Below are 20,875 nucleotides of genomic sequence, written 5' to 3'. Positions count from 1 at the left end.
CTAACCTGGCTTTGGATAAAAGATGCGCATTTGACAAAATAAAAGAAATGTGAAGAGTTGCAAATTTTTTTCTGTTTTTTTTTTTTTTTTTTTTTTTGCGGTACGCGGGCCTCTCAGTGTCGTGGCCTCTCCCGTTGCGGAGCACAGGCTCCGGACGCGCAGGCTCAGCGGCCATGGCTCACGGGCCCAGCCGCTCCGCGGCATGTGGGATCTTCCCGGACCGGGGCACGAACCCGTGTCCCCTGCATCGGCAGGCGGACTCTCAACCACTGCGCCACCAGGGAAGCCCTGCAATTTTTAAAAGGGGGAATGGTAATGTCAAATTTAAGGTAAGGTGGTAAAATAAGTTCTTGGTTATTTATTGTCAGTTGATAACTGACAGACACCTTTTCGCAGTAGTAGCGAGCTCTAACGTAAATTGGGAAGTAAAGCTTTGCTCGTGTGGTGGAACACAGCATGTTAGGGAAATACTACACTTCAGCTTTATAGCGTAGTTAAATCCCATTTAACAAGGGATTCTCCTAAAATTATCATGTCAAATGGGCTCTTTCACTCTTTATCTTTTCCAAGCCAAGCCACTTCTCTAAATTCAGAATGTTAAAATATAACAGTGTACAAGGACTATCTTACTGTTTGAGTTTAGTTTTTCTAATTTTTAAGTAAGTTAGTTTCTTATTGTAAAATAACGTATGCATGCTTGTGGGCAAAATTCCAAGTGTTCCTGAACGGCACAAAGTAAAAAGTGAAATTTCCCCTTTCTGTAACCCCTGTGGACATTTTTTGGTGCATCCTTCCAGAAATTTTTACTCAAATGTCATTAAACTATGCATTCTCTTCTGCAATTTGCCTCCCCCCGCCCCATGTAATGTCACTTAGACTGTTCTCCATGTCTCATCCTTTGAAAAGACTGAATGACATTCTTTGGGAGGATATTCTGTAATAAATCTAACAGACATATATTCATGAGAACTTAGCCTGTTTCAAATTGTTTCCCCAGTTTCAAAGAATGCCGCAGGATCATCGTGGAGTGTGGATACACGTACTTGTTCGTGTAGCTGATGTAGTTTTGGAAGTAGAATTGCTAGGACAAAGCGATGTGCGTTTTCTGTAGTTGAGCGCTGCTGTGAATTGCCCAACAGAGGGACTGCAGCCAGTTCTTCCAAAGTATTAAGGTGTTTGTTTATTTCCAGCTTTACTAAAGATTTCGTTTATCAAGCTATTTATTTTTTCAATCTGGTAGATTGAAATTATAGATTGAAATTTAATTATAGATTGAAATTCCTCTCATTGCAATTTAAAGTTCCTTTAGGATGTTTAGAATCTTTACATATTTTATTGTCAGTCTATATATATATATGTATTTTTTTTTTTTTTGCGGTACGTGGGCCTCTCACCGTTGTGGCCTTTCCCGTTGCAGAGCACAGGCTCCGGACGCGCAGGCTCAGCGGCCATGGCTCACGGGCCCAGCCGCTCCGCAGCAGTTGGGATCTTCCCGGAGTGGGGCACGAACCCGTGTCCCCTGCATCGGCAGGCGGACTCTCAACCACTGTGCCACCAGGGAAGCCCCTGATACTATATTTTTAAAGCTAGTTTAATTCTGTTCTCCCACCTCTTTTTTCCCTGTTATATTGGTCATATTTTGTTACTTGCAAAAAAAAAGCCCCCAACAAACACATCGCTCATTTTCTTCTTTTTTCTCTCCCCGTGGATAGTTTAAGGAGTGCGGTAGCCCTGTTGTGAGTGGTGGGATGTGGTTGACATCGGTTTTCCGTTTGCTAAGGACATCATTACCTTGGTGGGATCCTCAAATTAATATTATCGCAGACCAGAGAGCCTGGGCAGCATAGTTAGGGGCTGGAGGAAGGTTGCAACTCAGGGACCCAGCGAGATCCCTCAATTTCAGGTTGGCTTCTTGTTTACAGCTCACACATAATTGCACATTTTTATGTATTCTTTCTAGCTGAATAGTGATACTATATCAACCTTAAAAATAGTTAGAGTGAGGAATAGATTCTCATTCTTGCTGTGCTGCGGTCCCTGTCTCCCCATCATCAGAAGACAGCAAAACAACAGTTCTGTTTTTGATAATGTTTCCCAGGAGACTGGCGCGGGGGCGGGGGTGTGGGGGTCCGGGGTGGGGGGGGCGGGGAGGCGGGGCGTGGGGGTCAACTGCAACTCGGGTTATTATGTTCTGTGTCCCTTTAGATGACTGAAATTCTTCCCTTCCTCCCTTGCTTTTTTAGATGAATTTAGACGCAGGAATAAGCCTTGTTTGACACCAAATCACGACGAGCGCAAGAAGCTTTGGATGAAATGTTGTTATGGAAAAAGTGATGGACAGTCCTGAACGTGACTTTCCAGGCAGTGACTGGGCCTATAAACACCAGACAAAGACCTGCATCTTGTCAATTTCAAAAGGGGAAGCTTGTTTTAATTCGAGTTTCTTTGATGACCAGCAAGGTTAAGTGCTTTTTTATATGTTAACGGCCTTTTGTATTTCTTGCCAGGAAACTTAAAGCCAGTCCCTTTAAAACTTGTTTATATGGACTGTTGCCTAGGCAATGCCCTACCCTCTGCCTGGTGGGCGCTGCATCATGCATCCTTTGGGCACAGGAGAGAAAGAGCTGGTTGCAGACTCAGAAGACATGGGCTCAGGTCCCTACGACACAGTTACATCTGTATGATGTTGGGGACATCTTCATGGATACGACAGCTGTCATGACACACACCAGGGTTACGTTCTCACAGGTTTTGTCTAGGAACAAAGGCAATCACAGACTTGGAAGTGTTGTTGAACTTTTTTTTTTTTTTTGCGGTACGTGGGCCTCTCACTGTTGCAGCCTCTCCCGTTGCAGAGCACAGGCTCCGGACGCGCAGGCTCAGCGGCCATGGCTCACGGGCCCAGCCGCTCCACGGCACGTGGGATCTTCCCGGACCGGGGCACGAACCTGTGTCTCCTGCATCGGCAGGCGGGCTCTCAACCACTGCGCCACCAGGGAAGCCCTGTTGTTGAACTTTTAAAGCATGTATTGATGCTACAAAAAACCTGTAGCCAGAAAACATTATCCATTTCCTCCTGTTGAGAATAATGATCATGTCAAATAGGCAGTATCCCTTGCAAGATCTTTTCTATTCTCTTGGAGACTCAGAATCCAAGTCTCTATTCCTGAACCAGCCTCTATGCTGACCTAGACTCCACTTTATCTAAAGGAAGTGTCTTAGGACTTTACCCTGAGTCCTAGCATTTTCTCATGATGAAGCTTAAGATTTCCCCATGCCCGTGAGGAATCTTCCTAAATGGATTTTCTCTGAGTTCTCTTAGTTTGCAGGCCTCACAATTTTAGCAAATGCTATCAATTGCATGAAAACTGAATTTTGTTTCCTGGTATTTCCTAAGATGGTCCTTGGATTTATTTTATTAGGTGCTACCCCTCTTTGCCACTTCTGTAGGTTGTAAGGTTACTGTGATGGTTAATTTTATGTATCAATTTGGCTAGGGTATAGCAGTCATTTATTTGATCAATTGCTGTGTGAAGGTATGTTGTAGATGTGCTGTATAGCTACAGTCCACTGCCTTTTAGCAAAGGAGATTGGCTTCCATAATGTGGGTGGATCTCATCTCAACAGTTAAAGGCCCGCAGGGCAAAACCCATGGTTTCCCCAGGAGAAGAATCTGCCTCTGTACTGTTGCATTAACTCCTGCCTGCTGGCTGCGCTATGAATTTCAGATTCCAGCTTCCCACAGTCACGTGAGCAATTCCTTTAACTCTCTGTCACCTATCTATCATCTACCTATCTATCATCTATCTATCTATCATCTATCTATCTATCTATCTATCATCTATGTATCTATCTAATCTATCATCTATGTATCTACGTATCTATCTACCTACCTACCTACCTATCATCTACCTATTTATCTATCTCTATTTATCTACCTATCTATCTGTCATCTATGTATCTATCTAATCTACCTATCTATCATCTATGTATCTATCTATCTAATCTATCATCTATCATCTATGTATCTTCTACCTATCTACCTATCTATCTGTCTATCATCTATGTATCTATCGATCTAATCTATCTACCGTCTATCTCTCAGGTCCTGTTTTCCTGGAGAAGCTGAATGACTCAGACATGGACAAGGATCTGCAGGCACGGGAAGTCTGGCCCAGGCGCGGGGGTTTCGGAGCGACTTCCAGTGTTGATTCTAGAACAGGTTTGGTATTTCTTGCTCGTGTTGACTAGCAGCTGCCCTGCTGAGGAGAAGTGCCCTAACCCCATAATTCCTCACTGTTAACCACTCCTGCGTGTAAATTAAAGCTGATATTGGAGGAGAGAAATGGCCTGAATATACAGGAGGGACAACTCTACAAATTCCTTCTGTGACAAATTCCAGTGATCCAGGGGCTAGGTTTCCCGCCCAGAGTGTCAGCATGGAGGGACACTTGCATGAACCACTTGATTCCGTCACTGCCACATGAATGACAATTTGCTCCGTGGTCAATACCTTCTTGCAAACCGTTGGCTGAGCTTCCCGGTGGAAGAGAGGGTTGTGCAGAGGTAAAGGTCTTTGCAATGTCTATTACTTGATTACCAGATGCTGTTGAGCACTTTTTTTTTTTTTTTTTTTTTGCGGTACGCGGACCTCTCACCGCTGTGGCCTCTCCCGTTGCGGAACACAGGCTCCGGACGCGCAGGCTCAGCGGCCATGGCTCACGGGTCCAGCCGCTCCGCGGCATGTGGGATATTCCCGGACCGGGGCACGAACCCATGTCCCCTGCATCGGCAGGCGGACTCTCAACCACTGCGCCACCAGGGAAGCCCCTGTTTGATTTTTTTTTGATATTGAGCTGCATGAGAAAAAAGTGATTTAGAGCAGTGTGCATGTGTATGCGGTTAGAGGTGCTGTAAAAACCCATCTGTCGGTTTTATTTACATATTATTTAGAAAAATCATTCTGGGTCTACTCTGAAAAAAGGCTCCAGTTAGATGTTGCAGTTGTCCTTAGGTAACAGTTCTCATCTCATGTTCTTCAGGTCACTCTGACCAGGACGTTATCATTTTCCTGATTAGTCCGCATGTCTGGAAACTTCTTGGGGCTCCGGGAGTCCAGGAAACAGAGGCCAAGAACACGCTGTGGTCAGACTCCAGAGGCCAGAGCTGGGGAGGGCTTGCCTCCTCGGGGGGGCTTGGAATCTTCTGTGTGCAGGTCAACGGGAGGAGACCTGGAAGGAAACATCGTGTTGGTTGGCACAATTTCAATTCACAGCAGGAACTAGATCCACCGTCGGTCACTCTGCTCGTGGAGCTAAGTCGTGCTCCCAGGCTCCCAGGCTCTCTCTCCATTGCAGAGCTTGGGCCCTCCTGGCCTCGCCTCTCTTCTTACTCTCGTGTGAATGCCTGCGTCAGAGGAAGACTCTGGGCATCCCTCAGGCACTGCTGTTAGTTTTTTGAGTTTTTGCATTTGATCAATTTCCTCCCCCTCTATTTCCACCATGTCCCACCGAGTGGGTATTCTAGGGTAACCATGGACATTCCCTTCCAAACCAGCACACTCTGGAGAAAGCCAACATACAAAACCAGACGGATGCCAGGACAACAGCACGACGGCCCGAGATGTAGGGTTGCCTTATCTCTAGAGCCTTGGAAATTGTGCTTTAAGTCGAATTCAATGACGAGACAGTTAATTGGCCAACCTGAATTCCCCTTGCACAGAATCAGAGCAGGGGGAAATAACATACCTATACAGCACATCTACAACATACCTTCACAGAGCAATCCCCGTAGCTATACAGCACATCTACAACATACCTTCACAGAGCAATCAGATCTACAACATACCTTCACATAGCAATCCCTGTAGCTATACAGCACATCTACAACATACCTTCACAGAGCAATCAGATCTACAACATACCTTCACATAGCAATCCCTGTAGCTATACAGCACATCTACAACATACCTTCACAGAGCAATCAGATCTACAACATACCTTCACATAGCAATCCCTGTAGCTATACAGCACATCTACAACATACCTTCACACAGCAATTGATCAAATAAATGACTGCTATTCCCTAGCCAAACTGATACATAAAATTAACCATCACAGTAACCTTACAACCTACAGAAGTAGCAAAGAGGGGTAGCCCCTAATGAAACTGAGCGAGGTAAATAAAACTGTTTATCTGAAGTCTCTCTCTACTCAAGAACCTTTGAACTTTATAAAACGCGGTAAATATTTGCACTTGACTTTGTAAGAATAAAGCTTGATGAGAGAAGGGTTTGAAGTGAAATTCTGCCGCTGTTTATGCAATATTTGATTTAAATTCAATTCCTAGAAACCTCAGACGAATGTGCTTCATGTCTCAAAGTACTGAGTTGAATTTATTGTGGCTTGAAATCCGCAGCTAGCTTACATGTGGATGAATATATATACTGAGAAAAAAATCTGTCCCCTTAAGAGCAAAGGACACCATTTATCAAATTTCTTGGCATGTGGAATATTAATAGCGCCAAGGGCCAATGTCAAACTGTTTGACTTGAAATCACAAAACCGGAGTATCTTGCTATTTTTAGAAAAGGTTCTAACTTCTTTTAATCTTGAACCAGCAGTTCTCAGACTCTAGCTGTTTATTTTTCCTTTCCTTTCTTTTTATTTCTTTCTAAACAATCTCTTTTTCTTGACATAACGTGACACTTAGAAAGCGAAGTTCCCTTTATCTATATATAATGAATAAAGAAAGTGAATAATTATCAAGAGAATATATTTGGATTTAGACTTTCCTTGGGGAAAGCAATAAATCGAGTATGTATTTGTGTTTTGTTTTGTTTAACCTCAAAATGCATTTGCAACAATGAGTGGTAGGTGAATACATTCCGGGTCAGGGAAACATGGTGGAGGGCTGTTCTTGAGAAGTTACATTTGTTGGGAATTGTTAAGTTTGTTGGTGGGGAGGCTCCCTGCCGCCTGCCACATGAAGCTTGGGTCTTGGCAAGGTCCCCCGTCATGCTGGCACTGGCCTTGAGGGGCGTCCCGTCCTGTTCCCTGCTGCCTCGATCTGTTGAAACATGTTTTAAGTGTCCTCAGAGAGAGGCTGCCATTCATTCCAACACTGATCATGTTCTCTAAAAGTGGTGAGTTAGATTTTAATGTTGGCATGCTTCCATTTTGGAATTTTGATATCTGGTGCTGGGTTATTGAAATTTTCTACCTCAGTTTACTTATTGTCTGTCTTTTGGGGGGGAAAGGATATGTATGAAGTGAGTAGGTTTCTATTGCAAGAAGGGCCTTTCCCTTTCTTGATGACATCACCCGAAGGCCAACCTTTGGCTTTAGAAAACAAGCCATAAACTGTCCGTGAAGTAATTAAAATTCTCCCTTCTTCTCATTTCATGTACATTTTTGCAGGAGATTGTCGTCAATAATTCTGAAATCACATTTTAGGCATTTTATCTTTCAAACTCTGAATCTGCATGGTTTTATCCAGGCAATTTTTAGTTTTGAGGTAGATTTACCCCAGGGACACACTTTTACAACAGGATTTAATGATTGGCAATGACGAGCGATAGAGGAAACAACAGGTTCATGGCTTTTCCCTTTCTTTTCTTTAATTTCTGGTGAAGGGAAAAAAAAATACACCCGTCCATCAAACCTGCCCCCTTCCTTCTTCCCTCCTCCCATCCCCACCATGCACCCTGCCTTTCCTCGGGACCTCGACTGTGCGATGGGTTTGGTTTCCACACAAAGGAAGATATATTACTTTAATGTCTGCGATTTAGTTGCATGTAATCGTACTCGGGGCACCAGGCAGTGTATTCTCTCCTGTCCAGAGAGGCTGTAATCTCCTCTGAAGCAAAAGGAAATGTACGTGTCTGGGGAACAAAGCAGCAACACCATCATCTTCTTACGTCTTATCTTTCTGAGTTAGAAGTTTGGCATACGTGATAAAATAAGGTCAAACAGGTCTTCACTGGTAGCGCAGTGGTTAAGAATCCTCCTGCCAATGCAGAGGACAGGGTTCAATCCCTGGTCCAGGAAGATCCCACATGCCTCGGAGCAACCAAGCCTGTGCGCCACAACTACTGAGCCTGCACTCTGGAGCCCGCGAGCCACAACTACTGAGCCCGCGTGCTGCGACTACTGAAGCCCGCATGCCTAGAGCCCGTGCTCCGCAACAAGAGAAGCCACTGCAATGAGAAGCCCGCGCACCACAACGAAGAGTAGCCCCCGCTCACCGCAGCTAGAGGAAGCTCGCACGTGGCAACGAAGACCCAACGCAGCCAAAAATAACATAAATAAAATAAATTAATTTATATAAAAAAGATATCAAACACTCAGGACAAGAGACACTGAACCCCAAGAATGTAGTAAGCACGCAGGTGAAGTCTCTTATGTCTTCTACATCTTTGCCACGAACCCATTGGTTACTAGGTCTGAGATGCTTACCAAGTGGACATGCACCTCCATACAAGGAGGCTGCCAATTTATCATTGCTTTCTACCTTACTGAGACGTTGGACTAACTAGGGTAGTTGTCTCCTTGAACTATAATTTTTGATTCATTTGAGATTAAAAAACACAACGGGCAGGTGAGGGGGGAGCAGTGGAGGGTGAGGTCGTTCAGTGACCCTTCTGAAGAGCTTTCTCCTGGCAGGTCTCATGCCTCACCCCTTGTGTTGCAGGCATAATAAATAAGCTTGTGTGGTTGCCCACAGCTCCAGCTTGTAAAAGAAGTTTTGCAAAGTTGTCGATTTTCTGGCAAATATGTTGTTGATAATTTAATGTAAATGGGTAACCTGGTTTTATGTTTATGTTTGAGGTGATGGAAGGCTCTGTGTCTAGACGGGTGGTGGATATGCGTGCGTGCACATGTGATAAATTGTATAGAACCGAGTACGCACACAAACAAGTAAAGTTGGGGAAATCTGAGTAAGATCAGTGGATCGTGTCAGTGTCAATATCCTGGCTGTGATTTTGTGCTATAGTTTTGAAAGATGTTACCAGTGGGGGAAGGGTACGGGGCTCTGTCCCCATTATTTGTAACAACTGCAAGCGAATCTACGGTTATTTCAATAACATTTTTGATTTAAAAAAAACAAGTTAGCCTCATCTCCTAAATACAGTTTCCAAATATCTAAATGTTAGCCCAGCAATGGGGGACAGTATCATGACATCAAACACAAGAGTAAAAACAGTGCCCTTGATTATTTTAACTGTGTATAATGTTTTCCAGACTGTTCCACCAATAGGCATAAAAATTGATTAACACACTCCGGTTAGGCTGGAAGTTGGTATCCCATGGACGTCCTGGGACAGACAAAGGAAGAGATTTGAAATTTTAGAACTGTGCCACTGAGGCCAATTCATTTTTGTCTCTCTGACTATAAACATAATTCTATTTATAGAAAATTGGAAAAATAAAATAAGGCACAAAGAAGGGGAAAAAAAGCTATAACTCCTAGGCTCAGAGGTACAAATCTGATACTCTACGCGTGGACGCCAGTAGAGCATCAGGCTGGGGTCCATGCTGGTCAGCCAGGCATCCTTTCTAACAGCCATGCCCTACTTGAAGAAGCCAGCTATGAAATATTCTGAAAATCACTCACGGGTTGTAGTATTTGAATTAACCCTGGTTAGGCAAGTTGTTTTGAATTTTTCGCTACGGCAAACCATGCTGTGATAGAAATCTTCTTGCATAATACCTTTTCTGAATTTTGGGTTATTTCCTTAGCGTAGATTCCCAGAAGTAGAATTCACTAGTGAAAATGTATGGCTTTTTCAGGCTGTCCATATATATTGCAAAACTGCACTCCAAGAGGGCTTCAATCTTCAGATATTTACAACTCTGTGCATTCCCAACAGAAGGCAATCTCTCTCTCTTAACTTTTCTGATGTTACAGATAAAAGTCAGTGCTTATCTCTATATTTTAATGTGCAGTGAGGGCAAACATTTTCCTACATGTTTGTCACCCGTGTGCATGTTTCCTCTTTTGTGAATTGTTTGCTTACATACTTGGTCTGCTTATCGGGACAGGGGCCAAATGTGCAACCGTAATAGTAGTTGTCGTGAATATAGAACTACTCATGGTTTTCTTTGTTGAACATTTCAGGACTTTGTAGTAGCTGAGACATGTAAGATGTTCTGAGCCATCCGTTATTTTTTCACAATGCTTAATTCTTATCCTTATGGCTATTTCCTGTTTGAGACGAGAATCCAGTGCAAAGGAGGGTGAAGGAGGATTTGAAGACCAAAGTGTTGGAATGAGGGAACAGGGATGTGTATGTTATCCAAACTGGAGCTTCAACCTGCTAATTGGAGGAAAAGTGTTGAAGAGAATAAAAAGTACCTTTTGAATCCCCCAGGCTCATCTCCCTGTATCCCGCTTAGTTCTAACACCCTGGGGTCCCCAGGCTCTACTCTCTCACCTCCGGCTTTGGAAGTAAGTTCTTCGATACGGTGTTTCCACTAAGATGTGGGATTTTAAAACATAACTCTTTCTTTTTTAAAGAAATTTTGCATGTTAATAGATTCATATCCTTCAGATAAATTGTAGAAACACTGAATGTCAACTCTGAGGCAGGAGCCAGGAAACAAAGCAGGATTTTGAGGTTGTTTCCCTGTTCCTCAGTCAACTATCAAGTCCTGTCACTTTTCAAAATGACTTTTAAAAATAACGATTGGACTCAAGTGAGGAATAATGCCCTGAGAACAGAAGGACGATTCTACACATTGAAGCTTCAACTCTGGACACATTAACGTACTGTGGCTCACCAAATACCAGGAAAAAGAATCTTTTAAACCAGATTTATCTACGTCTGAATCATGTCTCTATTTTGGGGCCAAAAATAAATTGAACAAATGTTTACTTTTTCCATATAAATAGGGACATTTGGAAAACTGTGGTTTTAACTCTGGATTCATAAAAGTTTATGGTTCACTCATGATTGCGTTTGGGCCTCAGCTTCGAAGACTGCCCAAGCATTTTCCCTGGCACATCCAGAAAGTACAATGGATGAACTTCCACCAGTTGGAAGGAATAGTGGAAAATATGTTACGTACGATTTCTAAAAAGATGATCTTTCTACTTTGATTTTCCCCATGGAGTAAATTGATGGAAAGAGCGATGTCTTTTGCTTCCTGGCTTCTTCCTGAATGTCCTTCAAGTCTGCACAGACGTGTCACATCCTCTGCAGGGCCCTTCCCAGCCCCTGGGATGCCAAGGTTGGCGATGGCTTCGCCAGGGATCGGGGCACCCTGGCTGTCTGGACGGCAGCTTGCAGGAGACAGTGTGGTGTAGGTTTGGGGGTGCATGCCTGTTGCTCCACCTGCTGTCCCCCCACTGTCTCCGGGGCTGTGTCTTCTTCTCTGATCCATCCCTGGAGCTCTGAACTCTGCTTGCATCCACAAGATAAATATTTCAAAAATGAAGCAATGAGTGAACAAAGGGTCCTCCTTCCCCTCTAGTGCTGGTATATGGCTGCCGGGGCCCCAGCCCCAGCAAAACCCTGCTCAGCCTGGCTGGGAAAGCAGTCCCTGAGGCCGGATCTTCCCAGTCAGAGGATACAGCTCACTCCAGTGATGCGGTGCCCCTTGTCATCTTTCTCACCCAGAACATGTCCTGCTTCCTCTGGGGGAGCCCACCTGTTAACACTGGATGCCTACCTCCACCCAACAGAAACTTTTATTTCAAAAATTTGTATTTTGGGTAGGGGAATACTTTCCATATTTTGTCTAGAAGGACAAATCCTGGAGTGCGTCACAAGGAGGGCTGGGTGGGAAGAACTCTCAGTCCCTTTGTCTCACTCAACACTGCGTTTCTATCATAGAGGATGTGTCAGATGTGATGTTTTCACTTACATCATCATCCTTATTTTTCTAGCGGACCACCCCCTAGTGCAAAGAGATCCATGCTTATTGTAACAACAACACACTCACTCTTCTGGGTGAAATCTGTTTGTAGGGACACTTGGAGTGTCTTTGCGGTGATCAAGCAACATTTCCAATGGTGAGTTTTCTAGCCAATGATATAGATGTACAGCTGGTTGTTTTTCTTCATCGTTTAAACCATATTCTTTCTGAATCCTCAATAGCTAGCGAGGTTTTCTTGTCATTCCTGAGTGATATTGGCCAACTACTTCTTGCATAAAGAGGCACGAAGGTGATTTTTTTTTTTTTTTCTGATGATGCCACAGAATATCCATTTAGCCTGTGAAGCGGAGGTGAATTTTTCTTTTCCTCATTCGGAGACCATGGAGACTGTAAAAATGAAGTTTGGCTACTTCTCTCTGGACAGTATCAAAAGGTATTAAATCCACTGGCTTTGCCTTAGAAGTAGGGATGGGACTGTCATGTAGCCACGCTAGAGAGTCTTCCAGCACAGGACACTTTTTGTTTGATTGTTAATTGATTTATTTAACAACAGCATTTCAATTGTCTTTGCCTTTCACATAAACCTTACTCCAGGAAGTCCAGGAGTTATTGGAATATGCAGCTTGATGTAGGCCTCCTGAGATGAAAAGCTGTAGAGACATTTCTGGACTCTTCACGCCTTCCTGTGGATTTTCGTTTCCATCTGGTCTAACTTGGCTTCAGCCTTAGTTACTTCCTTCTAGAGCAAGTGTGATGGTGGTGAATTCTCCCAGCTTTTGTTTGCTTGAGAATGTCTTATTTTTGAAAAGTATTTTATTTTTGAAAAATATTTTCATTGACTTAGAGTTCCAGGTTGACACTTTTTTCTTCCATACTTTATATTGTCATCCTACTGATTTTTGGCCTCTGTCCATTTTTTCCTGATGAGAAGTCTGTCATCAATACATCACTGTGTCCCTGTAGACAATGTGTCTCTCCTCTCTGGCTGACTTTAAGAATGTCTTTTATCTTCATCCCTGTGGCTATGTACCCAAGTGTGATATTTTTTCCTACTAAATTTTAAAAAATGTTGGCCATTATTTTTTCAAATAGTTTTTTACCCCAATCTCTCTCTCTTCTCCTTCTTGATTCTAGTTCCATGTATGTTGCACTGTGTGATACTGTCCCAGAAGCCACTAAGACTCTTGTTTGATTACAAAACATATTTCTCCTGGTTTCAGAATGGATAATTTCTATTAATTTTTCTTCAGGTTTACTTATTTTTCTTCTGCAGTATCTGATCTGTTGTTTAGCCCATCAGCGGATTTTTCATTTCAAATATTGTGTTTTCAGTTCTAGAATTTGCAGTTTTACAGCTTCCGTTTCTCTGACGAGATTCTCCAAAGTTCTGTTATGATAATCATATTTTCCTTTAAGTTTTTGAACATCCTCACAATAGTTATTTTAAAGTCCTTCTCTCTGAGTCATCTCAGGGGTCTGTTTACACTGACTTCTTTTTCTCTTTATTATAAGTCAGATGTGACTGCTTCTTTCCAGGTCTAGAAACTTTGGATTGGATGACAGAAATCGTGGCTAGTCCCTTGCAGGGGAATCTGGATGGTGTTTGCCATTTACACTATTTTTATTTCATTCTCACACTCACCCTCTGAGGTCACTATAATTATTCCAGTTTACGGATGGGCAAACTGAAGCTTGACAAGGAGCTGCCCAATAGCTGAGTGGTGAAGCTGCCACTCAAAGTGAGAATTTCTGCTCTATACTGTCAGCTGCATTTGCCCAATTAGAGGTGCTTTGCCCAGGCCATGCTGGGTTATGCCCTGCCGAAATTTCTGTGTGTGCTGAGCTTCTGCTTTCTCTGAGAGGCCCGGGCCTGTGTGGTCCTCTGCTGTCCAGCAAGAACGGGCAGGATGCAGACCTCATTCCCCACTGTCTGTGGAAACCCCTTGCAGCACAATCAGCCTTGTCAAGCCTTCCCCTGCTCTGCCATATAAGGCTGCCAGCTTCCCAGGGCAGCTCAATAATCCCCAGGGTCTTGCTGCAGGGACAGCGATTAGCAGAGGTGTTTACATGTCTGAAAATGTACCAGGCTATAAATAGAAGCTATTTTCCCAGCCTCCTGCAATCCTGGGTTTGTTCTTTCCTTTCATTTTCTTCTCCATTTGTCAGCTTTAATAAAGGGGAAAAAGAGTAAAAGGGGGGAAATAACCCACTCAGGACATAGTGTCAGATAGGCAGAAAGAGCACATTCACTTAGCTTCTCGGAAATCTGTGGCAAAGCTCCTGGCTTGCAGAAAAGGAAGCTGACTGCAAACAAAACACAGCTCTTCTGAGAAACCCAGTGAGCAATGAATCCAGTACTGTGAGGAAGCAGGTCCCTGGCAGCAGTGGTGGGTACCCCCGACAGTCCTGAGCTGTTTCTCGTAGATTCTGAAGCCAGCACCCAACACACCTTCGTGGCTTCCTAGATCTGCTCTGTTCCTTGGCATCCTAGAGTCTTGGTTGAGGAGACTGTCTTTGTGTAGACTAGGATCCGGGAGCTGCAAACACTGTGGGGTTTTGCTCTCTCTTTTCTGTGCAAGTTTTCTTGGGTGGGGCATGGAGGCCGTTCCCTGAGGGGCTGTGGAATTCATTCCCTGTGGGGAGCAATGCACCAGAGACCCCCAGGGCATGGGACCCACAATGTGGGGCAGAGCGCTCAGAACTAATAACCGCTTACATTTCCTGTAGCCCAGAGCCAGGTGCTAAGATAAGGGCTTGCCATGCATGATGTCCTTTTTCCTGACAACAAGGCCATGAAAAAGAACTAGTACTTTATCAATTTTATACATGAAGAAATTGAAGCAAGAGGAATTAAGTAACTTTAAGGTCACACACCAGGAAACATCATAGCCAGGTTTCCAAGGTAGATAGCGTGTAGGCCACGCTTAACTGCCCTGCAATGTCGTCTTCCATTGCTCATCCTCAGGGCTGACCTTCTCCAAAGGGACACTGGAAAAAGCCAGGGCTAAGAAAGCCTATGGTGAGAGCTCTAGAGGCCTGGTCCTCAGCAGTTTCCAAAATGCATCATTGCTTAGAAAGGAACCAAGGGCTGAGAATCCAGAAAGAAGACAATCAATACTGACTTTAAAGTCATTTGTGGATGTACTTAAATGCCCTTGTGTTCACAGCCTCTCTCTCTCCATCCAACAGTTGGAGGGCTGCTGATGAGTGAGGAAAACAAGAAGAAATAAAAGAGGAAATATTTGAATCTGGTTTCCAAGGTCACCTGTACTGGTTAGGCTTAAGGGCCCATCTCCCTCCCTCTCTCCCTGGGGCCCCTGAGGCTCCTCAATCCTTCCATCTGTTTACACACACATCCACACGTGATGCCTCGTCAGAGGGTCTTCCCTGTCTCAGACTGCTGGGTGGGAGCGGCATGCAGACCTCCAGCATTCTAGAACCTTCCTCCACTGCCCCCCACCGCCTCCACTCCCAAGGGCTGGGGCCAACACTGCTTGGATCTCAGCTTTCTTCAAGCAGCTCCTACTTCCAAAACCCACACCTGAGTGAAAGTATGGGTCTTTGGGTGCTTCTCAACCGACCTAGAGGCACAGAGTTATTACTGACACCTCTTGGACCATTGGGGCAGTGGGCAGGGCACAGAGCACAAAGGGGAGGGGCAATGCCCATAATAGAGAAGAACAAATGTAAACTACTTGCTCGCTCAATTTCCTTGCCGTAAGTGTTTACCCTACATGCAAGTACTCCATCACTCCAGAAGAATGCGTCAGGTTAAGGTCCAGCCTTATAGCCCCACTTGCCTCCAGTGATCATGTTTCTGTTTCTTCTGCCTCTTGTTTCTTCTTGCTCTGAGCACACAATGGTCTCTCGGCTCGAAGTCCTGCTTCCTCGAAACATCCTTCATCCTGTGTCTGGGGAATTTTTAAATAATGCAAATATCATTCCCTCACTTCCACTTAAAATATTTCAATGTCTCCTCCTTGTCGACAGGATGAAGTCCAGACCCCCTCCCTGCTTTTTGAACCCTGGTTCCCTGGCCAACTCAAGTCCCCCATCATCCTGATTTGCATCTGATGTTCTTCCCATCATTTTGTGTCTTTACAGAAGCTCTTCCTTTGTGTCTTTCCCTTTGACGTTCAGCGAGTGAATGTCTGCTCGTCCTTCAAAACCCAGCTGAGCACCAGCTCCTCCAAGAACGTTTTCCTTACTTCCTCAGAGGGAGTTTATTTCTTCGTCTTTTGTGGCTGGGATTCGTCCTGGTTCTTCTCATGGCACTTATTACACAACATTGCAGTAATACATGTACATCTCTGCTTCTATTTACTATAAACTCCTTGAGGGCAGAAGTCATCTGTTCACTCATATTTATTTCCCTGGTGCCTGGCACAAGTGTGGAAACCCCCAGATTCTCAGTGGATTGTGTGTTGTGTTACTGGTGGCTTCTCGAATGGGGGCGTGCTGGAGATGGTGGGGGAGGAAAGACTTTTCTTCCCAGAGTTGGACAAACAGAAGGAATGAGAAGGAAGGGATTATCTTTCTCATCCCAAGATTTCTTTTTAGAAGAAAATTGTCCTTTAACATCTTCAGTAAATAAAGTCATCAGAAAAGAACGATTTTTTAAAAATCTCTGACTGGGTTCTAGTGTGAGACTGAAGTGACAGTCAGAAAGGAAAACTGGCCTGGGAAAGCAGAAAATAATAAGAGTTGGCAGACATTGGACATCAGGTGTATGTCTGATCGGAAATATGAGCTTTACAGACATCATCCCACTCAATGCTTGTTCCCTAAAGACAGTGATTACTCCTCACCATCACCATCACCATCATCACCACCGACATCGCCATCATCACCACGACCAGCGCCACCACCACCACCATCAGCTTCTCCATCACCATCACCATCATCACCACCGTCATCGCCATCATCATCATTAAAGGGGTTAATGGTCTGAATCGCTTGATCACCACCATAGGTGCCATATTCATTAAATTCTCTAAAGGCATAAATAAAAATATGATGCAAAGAAAATCCCCAAACTAATGCTCAGAGAAAAGGCTCTCTGTCCACTGTGCGCAAAGCATTTTAGACAAATGCAAAAGAAAAGAATGACAAAGTGTGCATTTGGGGAGAAACTGAGAGTTGAGTGCACTCATTCGACTGGAACAAAAGATCAGGATCCATACTGCAAGCAAATAGTGTGGGACCTAAAATGCCAAGCTTAGGCTTAAATTCTGCCCTGTTTCAATAGCTATTGATCCCTGGTGGTCCAGTGGTTAGGATTTGGCACCTGCAATAGCTATTGAAGATGATATCATCAAAGTCATATTTTTAAAGAATTGGTATCAACCAATAGGACACCATGGGATTGAGGACATTTTGGGGACGGGCATAGTCATGGTGTCAGTATGGTGTCAATCAGGAAGCATGGGGGATACAGTGAGAAGAGCCCAAGCCCTGGAATCCAGGTGGCCTCCTCCACTCTCGCAGTGAGACTGTGGCCAAGGCTCTCCAACTTCCCCAGGCTTTGGTTTCTAATCTACATTAGGATATTGGGTTGCAGCCTTAGCAACCCCTATGGCCCTTCCAAATTAGCAGTCATAGTTTTGTGATTCCAGAGATAGGGGTCCATTGAAAGATGAAGGAAGACTCAGCAGTGATTTGGAGATGCTGAGCCCCAGCAAATGAGGAGATGGAGATCGTATCTGATGGAAGCAGAGTTCTGTAGGGGACACATATGCAATTGCTCTAAAGCCATGGCACTGTAGGAAATCAAATAAGCAGTTCTGAAATGGCAAACATCGGGCTGGCCTCGCTTCCAAAGGCTTCTTAGAGGTAGATCCTTAACTGAACTTGGGAGGAAAGAAGGAGGATTCGTTGGTGAAACGATGGAGGAATAAAGCAATCCAGATGGCCTTACATCTGTGCGTGAGGCTCCCGCCTACTTGTGTTTTCGCTTGTTCGTCTGTCTCCAGGGGGCTGCCTCCAAAGAAGGGGGAGCGGTACTAGAGAAAGGAAATGGTAGAAAATAATGAGGAAGGGGGCTGCTTCTGAGGCTGGGGACGGCGAGGCAGGGGGATTGCTGCAGTAACTCCTATGTGAGACGGCAAGAGCCTGGCTGAGAAGGGGAGGAAGAAACAGATCCAGGAGCCACAGGTTGGCGCATCCAGGTCAGGAGATGCCTGTTCATGCTGTGGTCGCTCAGTGTGTGTGATGCTGGGCGCAGAGCAGGGGTTCGGTCCAAGCTGATGATGTTGAGACATCGTTAGAGCTTTCACCCCCTTCCTTTGTATACGAGAGTAGTGGCTGATGCTGAGAAAGTGCTTAGTGGCCAGTATGATGACTGCCGCATAGAGAATGATGTAGCACCAGGCCAGGAAGCACCACACGTGGTGCTCAATGTAACAGCAATCCCCTGGTGTTCCTGCATCTCCTGGGCCCCATCCATAATTGATGGAATATCTGAGCAGTTGGGGGTTTTGTTTGTTTACTTATTTTGTTTGGGATGTTTGCCCAAATCACCTTACTTATGCACTGCGAATAAAAGTAAGAGAAATAATGTAATCTGACTCTCTGAGTTGAACTGCATTATCTTGTCACCATCTACATAATAGAAATGATCCTTTATGCTTTTCCTAAACTTTGCTACAAGACTCCTTTGACAATACTGGACTAAAGTCCTGGGGAAAGATCACCAACTTCTAATTTTCAAGGATCTAAAAGAACGTTTGCTGACATTGGCTAATTAATCAGCCCTGGACATTGAGAAGGTAAGCGGGAAAGCCACAGGGTTATGTCATCTTCTTGGGAAGGAGAAAAGCTCCCGGTCATGTGCTAGATAACGCAAACATTTCAAGGTAGGAATGTGAGCAGAGCAGAAGCATTTGGAACCTCAGGAATGAGACAGTAGAAAAGTGCGGTGTTTTTGCTCCTTGTCTCTAAATTTTCAGGTAAATTCTTCTCTGAACAAGGATTATAAGCAGCACATGACCACCAGCAGCTCAGACTCGACCTAGAGGCTTTGTGCGAGCCGTCCCTCTAGAGCCAGCGTCCAGCGTTTCCAGTTAAGATGGCTGAATTCACTTAGGACGGGTCACCAACTTTAGCTACCTACACCCTGTGTTTTAAGCCTGGCATGCTTTCACTCAGCACAGAGATTTCTGGCAGTTACGTGCATCTACTCAAACTTAATAATTGTCTTCATATTTTCTTCTAATAATTCTTACAAGTGAAAACCGCAGATGGATCTTAACTTTAAAAATAACATCTTTCTGAGTGAAGTAAGTCAGACTCAGACAAATGTCATATGATATCACTTATATGTGGAATCTTAAAAAAGTGTACAAATGAACTTGTTTACAAAACAGAAGTAGAGTCACAGAGGTAGAAAACAAACTTATGGTTACCACGGGATAAGGGGAAGGGAGGGATAAATTGGGAGATTGAGACTGACATATACACACTACTATATATAAAATAGATAACTAATAAGAACCTGCTGTATAGCACAGGGAACTCCACTCAATACTCTGTAGTGGCCTATATGGGAAAAGAATCTAAAGAAAAAGAGTGGATATATGTATGTGTATAACTGATTCTGTGCTGTACACCTGAAACTAACACAACATTGTAAATCAACTATACTCCAATAACATTTTTAAAAATAGAAATAATAAGAAGGAGAGTGAATAGAATACAGAATAACAGATTCACAGAGGAAGAAAAGATGCTTGGATTCATCAGTAAGCAAAGAAATTGAAATGAAAGGACAACGAAGTACGTTTATTCCCATGGAATTGGGTTGGGGTGAATGACATACAATGGTGGTCGTGGCTAACGGGCACTCATACACAGCTGGTCAGTGTTAATGTTCGTAAAAACTGTCTGGGAAGCAAACTGATAGTAAGAATCTAAAGTCTACATAAAAGTTGCGTACCCTGACACCTGGCAATTCCATTTTGAAGATTTTATACTTAACAACTCTGTTCCATCAAATAGAAACTTATTTTTGTCCTCTCTATTTTTTTTTTTTTTTTTTTTGCTGTACCACTCGGCATGTGGAACTTCCACAACCAAGGACTGACCCTGTGCCCCCTGCATTGGAAACACAGAGTCTTAACCACTGGACTACCACGGAAGTCCAGAAACTTATTTTTGTCCTATAACATGAAATTTGGAGGTAAGCAGCCCAGGGCTAGGTTTCTGGTGCCATGATGCCATCGGGGTCTTGTCTTCTTCCTCTTTTCACAGAGCCCTCCTTAGTGGGTGATTTTCAGGTCTGGTCACAAGAAGGCTGCCTATCTCCGCTCATTGCATCTGCTTCTCGGGCAAGAAAATAGGAGTGGATAAAGAAAATTCAAAAGACCATGAAAATGATGGGAGCCACATCTACCCCCCTTCAAAGGGCCATCTCAGAAGTTACCACTCAACACCTTCTGCTCACACTGTATGGACTATACTTTGTCATATGGGAGAAGAAATAAATAGCCAGGGATATTTCCACATCAACAAAATCAGAATCATATTAGCAAAGAAGGAGAAAAAAAATACAGATGTTGAGTGGACAAGTAATAGTATGTTTGAAAAGAATTACTGAAGACTGCATATACATTTCATATATACATTATATAACATATAATGTATATATAACATCTATCATGTAGATAGATAGATGATAGATAGATAGATAGATTAATAGATAGATGATAGATGGATGGATGAAATAGGAAGCAACCAAAAAGATCTAAAATTAAAAGTTTGGCTCAGAGAAATGTAACAAATCCATACAATGGAATACTATGCAATCATTAAACAACAGGCCAGAGAAGGATATTTCAACCTTGGCAAAACTTCATGAGGCATTTCTAAATGAAAACTGGACTTGACACGGTATTTATGGAAAGATATCGTCGAGGGAGGCAAAAGCTGACATGTGCACGTGAACACAGAAAAATACCCCGGAAAATGTACCAAAATGTTGATGGTAATTATAATGGTGG

Source organism: Phocoena phocoena, chromosome 18 (genome assembly GCF_963924675.1).
Source record: "Phocoena phocoena chromosome 18, mPhoPho1.1, whole genome shotgun sequence".
In the NCBI taxonomy this organism is placed as follows: Eukaryota; Metazoa; Chordata; class Mammalia; order Artiodactyla; family Phocoenidae; genus Phocoena; species Phocoena phocoena.
The sequence above is the reverse complement of the archived record's forward strand: the minus strand, read 5'-3'. Positions refer to the sequence as shown.